Source organism: Apium graveolens, unplaced genomic scaffold, assembly GCF_009905375.1.
Source record: "Apium graveolens cultivar Ventura unplaced genomic scaffold, ASM990537v1 ctg8467, whole genome shotgun sequence".
Lineage (NCBI taxonomy): Eukaryota > Viridiplantae > Streptophyta > Magnoliopsida > Apiales > Apiaceae > Apium > Apium graveolens.
Genome location: NW_027421203.1, coordinates 24,324 through 30,457, shown reverse-complemented (window position 1 = coordinate 30,457; position 6,134 = coordinate 24,324). Strand labels below are relative to the sequence as shown.

The following is a 6,134-nucleotide window of genomic DNA, read 5'->3' as shown; positions in this document are numbered from 1 at the left end:
TATTAAAATCTAATACAAAGATGAGCTTACATGGTATAAACATGATAGCTTATTAAGATCTATTACAAACAATCATCTTAAAACTAATACAAAGTGATATATTATAAGTTTAGAATCTGTAATCATAATAATTTGATAATTCTTTAAATAATATATATCTATATCCAATTTAGATTTATTAATTTTTAATTATTATTATGCACAATATATTCATATTAGATTCAGAACATTACAACTATAATATTAAAATAAGCTCGTGCATCGCATGGGTTGTTCGATATTCTATACTACTATAAAGCCGAACTTAAGATAAATCGTTGGTCATTACAATGGGATTAACTACTCAGAATCAATGGATTTGATAAAAATGGGTTACTAAAATCTAATAAAACATATTTTTTTAAAAATCCAATTCAAAGTGATAGCTTAAATTCTAATATGGAAATATAATATTTTTTTAGTGCTTTATATAGTATATATTTTAATCCAATTTAGATATATTAATATCCAATTAAAATAATATTATTATTCGCACTAAAATCATATTAGAATCATTGCATTATTTATATCACAATAATATAAACTCGTGCATCACATAAGTTGTTAGTTAGTACTATATTAAAGTCGCATTCAAGATAAATCATTGGTCGGTATTTTGGGCTAAACAACATTCGTGAAGTGAGCTTATTAAAATCCAATACAAACATATTTATTAAAAACCTGATCTATTTATCTATATATATTATATACTCCCACCTTTAATCTAAACTACTTTATTTCTGGTTAATAGGCTAAAACATAATTGAACTCACTTCTTTGTAGTTGGGTAATTTGATAAGTGGCATTTTATACCACTTAGAACGTCTTAAAATGGCTTAAATTGGTGTCTTGAAATCAAGTATTTTGTGTATTTGATGCGTTTTTCTAGTGTTTATGCATTTCAGGGTATTAGTTGCATTTCGGAGGAGGAATCATCAAGAATAAGCCTTGGCATGTGTTCACCATTGCGAGAGGAAAAGAACGGGCAGATTACGGCGAAGAAACGGAGCAAACCTGGAATTTTTCCAGTAGGGTCCTGCGCGCCCGCGCAGCAATGCTGAGCGGCCGCGCAGCAGCCTTGCGCGCCCGCGCAGAAATGCTGAGCGGCCGCGCAGGGTCGGGGAAAAAGCTGAATTATTTTAGACTTCTACTTCTGTTTGGCTTCCAACTTTTATGTAATCTGAGTTTTATGGGACTATTATATAAGTAGATTTGAGACGTTTTCATAGAGAATATGAAAGAGATTATGTTTTAGATTGTGTTTTGCGCAAGAAGCGAAGGAGATAAGGAAGAAGACCGATTTAGCACACCGCAACGAAGAGGAAGCATATGTTCTTGTGATTCTTGTTTCGTTGTAACGTTGGATGCTAGTTTTCTTGCTTTGACTTATTTACTCTTGTGACGTACTCTGTTTTAATATAATTAGTTTAGTTATTATTTTCTTGTGTCGTTTATCATGATTTCATATGAACCCATGATGGCGATAAGTTCTATTATGGGCTAATCGTGATCATGGGGTTGCAACGGATTTATTATGAAATTCTTTAGTTAATTGTTTAATACTTTAGTGTGTGATGATTGCATGATATCTAGTATTGGTTGTGCGTATTCGTCTTATGTGCGTCGCGAACATATAAGATAGGGTGTTAATCTCTTGTGAAGCGACGGTGGATCTTGAGATTTAGAACTTGCCATGCTAGCATAGGTTCATGTACGTTGTGCATGATTAGTGGGTAACTCTAACAGTTTTATTTGCCTTATGTAATCAAAAGGAATAACTTGTGCTTAAATCGTTGTGTTGTCAATTTCTGTAGACATATAGGAACTCAACATAATTGATGACTATTCAACTTCTATCTTAATTGTGGATGCTTGGTAGAATGGTATTAGTACAATGAAAGTTGGCTTTTATCAGTTTCGTGTTATTCGATTAATATCATCACTGTCACATGCTAAAGGTAATAACAATGGCTATAGAAGGAAGTAATAATGAAGTTGTGATCTCATGAGTGTTTTATTATTGATAAATTGAAGTGTTAGTTAAGTGGTTAATTAAGTAGTTAATTATAGTTAATATTTAATCAACAATTTTAAGTGTTATCTTGACATTGAGAAGTAATCATACATTGGTGAGTGAGTTTAATTAGACAATAACTTAGTCTGAGTCTCTAAGGGAACGAACTAGAAAGTATTCTATATTACTTGTGAACGCGTATACTTGCGTGAATATTAGTGCGTGATTTTGCCCTAACAAGTTTTTGGCGCCGCTGCCGGGGACTCGGCGTATTTGTTTAGTTTATGTACTTACCATCATTGGTCATTAGGACTCAGTGATTAGGACGTAGTAGTTAATTACTCTTTTCGGTTGTGTTTCAGGTACTTTAGCAAGCGTTTATGCAAACTCGTTCTCGTGCTCGCAAGAGGACCTTAGATACAGCTGAGGAGAAAGACGAAGTTCTTGATACTCCGGAGAAGTTAGATTTTGAGGATTCGGATTCAGGAACTGAGCAGAAAGAACCAGTAAACATGGGAGATCGTATTGTTCAAGCTGATCCAGCTCTTATGGATTTTTCTCGGCCTAAAATTGATGACATTCAGTCAAGCATCCTTCATCCGGCTATTCAAGCTAACACCTTTGAAATCAAGCCGGGCACTATTCAGATGGTGCAGAATTCTGTTTCTTTTGGAGGAGCGGCAACTGAAGACCCCAACATGCACATAAGGAATTTTGTCGAGATCTGCAGCACTTTTAAGTATAATGGCGTGACTGATGAGGCTATCAAGTTGAGGTTTTTCCCATTCTCACTGAGGGATAAGGCTAAAGACTGGTTACATTCTGAACCAGCTGGGTCCATCACTACGTGGCAAGATCTTGCGCAAAAGTTTCTGGTGAAGTTTTATCCAATGGCAAAGACTGCTGCTATGAGGAGTGCTCTTACTCAGTTTGCGCAGCAACCTACAAAATCTATGTGCGAGGCTTGGGAACGCTACAAGGAAATGTTGAGAAAATGTCCACATCATGGAATGCCGGATTGGATGGTAATCACTGGTTTTTATAATGGTTTGGGGGCCCAATCTCGGCCCATGCTCGATGCAACAGCTGGAGGCGCCTTATGGGTTAAAAGCTATACTGAGGCGTATAATCTTATCGAGACGATGGCTGCAAATGAGCATCAAAACCCAACTCAGAGGATGACGTCAGGCAAGGTAGCAGGTATTCTGGAAGTTGATGCAGCCACCGCTATTGCAGCCCAGCTCCAAGTGCTATCAATGAAGGTTGATTCTTTGGCTACGTATGGAGTTAATCAAATAGCTATGGTTTGTGAGCTTTGTGCAGGTTCTCATGCTACGGATCAGTGTTTTCTTGTCAACGAATCTGTTCAGTATGTGAATAATTATCAGCGACAACAGCAGCCTGTGCCAGCAACCTATCATCCTAACAACAGAAATCATCCAAATTTCAGCTGGGGGAATAATCAGAATGCTATTCAGCCACCATATCAGCAAGGAGTGAGTAAACAGTTTAACCCACCTGGATTCCAGCAACCACAGCAGTATGCTACAAGGCAATCATATCCTCAACAGGGAAGTGCAGCTGCACCTACTAGTGCTGATTTGAAGAACTTAAGCTGTTGTGCAAGAGTCAGGCGGTTTCTATCAAGACCTTGGAAAATCAAATCGGTCAATTAGCCAATGCAGTGCTCAATCGTCAACCTGGCACTCTTCCCAGTGACACGGAAGTACCAGGCAGGAAGGAAGCTAAAGAGCAAGTCAAGGCTATTACCTTAAGGTCTGGAAAAGTAGCTGATGCTGAAAAGGCAAAAGAAGTCGAAGCTGAAGTTAGAGATGAAAAATCTAAGCAAAAGGAGAAAGTGGCGGAACCAAGGAAGACTACTGTTGAACACACTCTTCCTGAGGCTAATACAGGGGAGAAACAGCTCTATCCTTCACCACCTTTTCCGAAGAGATTGCAGCAACAAAAGCTGGATAGACAGTTCGGGAAGTTTCTGGAGGTGTTCAAGATACTTCACATCAATATACCTTTCGCTGAGGCTCTGGAACAAATGCCTAGTTATGCGAAGTTTATGAAGACTATTCTTTCAAGGAAGGTGAAACTGGATGACCTTGAAACCGTTGCTCTCACGGAAGAATGCAGCGCTGTTCTGCAGCAAAAGTTACCACCAAAACTGAAAGATCCAGGAAGCTTCACCATTCCTTGCACCATTGGCAATCTAACTTTTGACAAGTGCCTTTGTGATTTGGGAGCAAGCATTAATCTGATGCCCTTGTCGATCTTTAAAAAGCTGGATCTGCCTGATCCAAAACCCACATACATGTCGCTACAATTGGCGGACCGTTCCATTACTTACCCAAGGGGCATAGTTGAGGATGTGCTCATCAAGGTGGATAAGCTCTTCTTTCCTGCAGATTTTGTTATTCTGGATTTTGAGGAAGATAAGAAGATTCCCATAATCTTGGGGAGGCCTTTCTTGGCTACTGGCCGTACCTTGATAGATGTACAAAAAGGGGAACTTACTATGCGGGTCCAAGATCAGGATGTGACGTTCAACGTATTCAAGGAAATGAAATTCCCTACAGAAGATGATGAGTGTTTAAAAGTGGATGTGATTGATTCCGCAGTTACTTCAGAACTCGATCACATGCTAATGTCTGATGCATTGGAAAAGGCCTTAGTGGGGGATTTTGACAGCGATGATGAAGATAGCAACGAGCAATTACAATATCTGAACGCTTCTCCATTGAAGCGAAAGCTCGACATACCATTTGAATCTCTTGGTACTTCTGACCTTAAGAATGCTGAAGGGAAGCTCAAACCATCAATAGAGGAAGCACCTACCTTGGAGCTCAAACCATTACCTGAACACTTGAGGTATGCTTTTTTAGGTGATTCATCTACGTTACCTATTATTATTTCAGCTGACCTTTCAGGTAGTGAGGAAGACAAGCTCTTAAGGATTTTGAGAGAATTCAAATCGGCTATAGGATGGACCATAGCAGACATCAAGGGGATAAGTCCTTCATATTGTATGCATAAAATTCTGTTAGAGGAAGGTAGTAAGCCAACTGTGGAACAGCAGCGAAGACTGAACCCGATGATGAAGGAGGTGGTGAAGAAAGAAATTCTGAAATGGCTAGATGCAGGCATCATTTATCCTATTTCTGACAGCTCGTGGGTGAGCCCCGTGCAATGTGTACCTAAGAAAGGAGGTATCACTGTGGTCGCAAATGAAAAGAATGAGCTCATCCCTACTCGAACAGTTACAGGATGGAGAGTAGGCATGGATTATAGAAAATTGAACAAAGCCACAAGGAAGGATCACTTCCCTCTCCCATTCATTGATCAAATGCTTGACAGATTGGCGGGACATGAGTATTTTTGTCTTCTGGATGGTTATTCCGGGTATAATCAGATTTGTATTGCACTAGAGGATCAGGAAAAGACTACCTTCACTTGTCCATTTGGCACATTTGCTTTTCGTAGAGTTTCGTTTGGGTTATGTGGCGCCCCGGCCACCTTTCAGAGATGTATGATGGCTATATTCTCTGACATGATTGGAAATAACGTCGAAGTGTTCATGGATGACTTCTCCGTCTTTGGACACTCATATGATGAATGTTTGAATAATCTGCGCGCCATACTCAAAAGATGCGTGGAAACTAATTTGGTGCTTAATTGGAGAAATGTGATTTTATGGTGCGTGAAGGCATTATCCTTGGGCATAAGGTGTCTAGCAAGGTCTGGAGGTGGACAAGGCCAAGGTGGGAGTCATTGAAAATCTTTCCCCACCTAATTCGGTGAAAGGAATCCGTAGTTTTCTCGGTCATGCGGGTTTTTATCGGCGATTCATCAAGGACTTTTCAAAGATATCTAAGCCGTTGTGCAATTTACTTGAGAAAGATGTGCCTTTCAAATTTGATGATGAATATTTAGCAGCATTCGAGACTCTCAAGGAGAGTTTGATCACAGGCACCAGTTATTACAGCACAGATTGGACAGAACCGTTTGAGATGATGTGTGATGCGAGTGACTATGCGGTAGGTGCAGTTCTGGGACAGCACAAGAAAAATCTCTT

The 6,134-nt window shown here is 39.2% G+C and overlaps 1 non-coding gene across 1 annotated transcript; it reads right to left on the bottom strand.

Moving 5' to 3' along the window:
• Nucleotides 1–2,958: 2,958 nt before the first annotated feature.
• LOC141705033 (small nucleolar RNA R71) lies at nt 2,959–3,065 on the bottom strand. The gene has a single exon (XR_012568206.1). It is a non-coding gene; the product is annotated as a small nucleolar RNA R71 (small nucleolar RNA).
• Nucleotides 3,066–6,134: the final 3,069 nt, after the last annotated feature.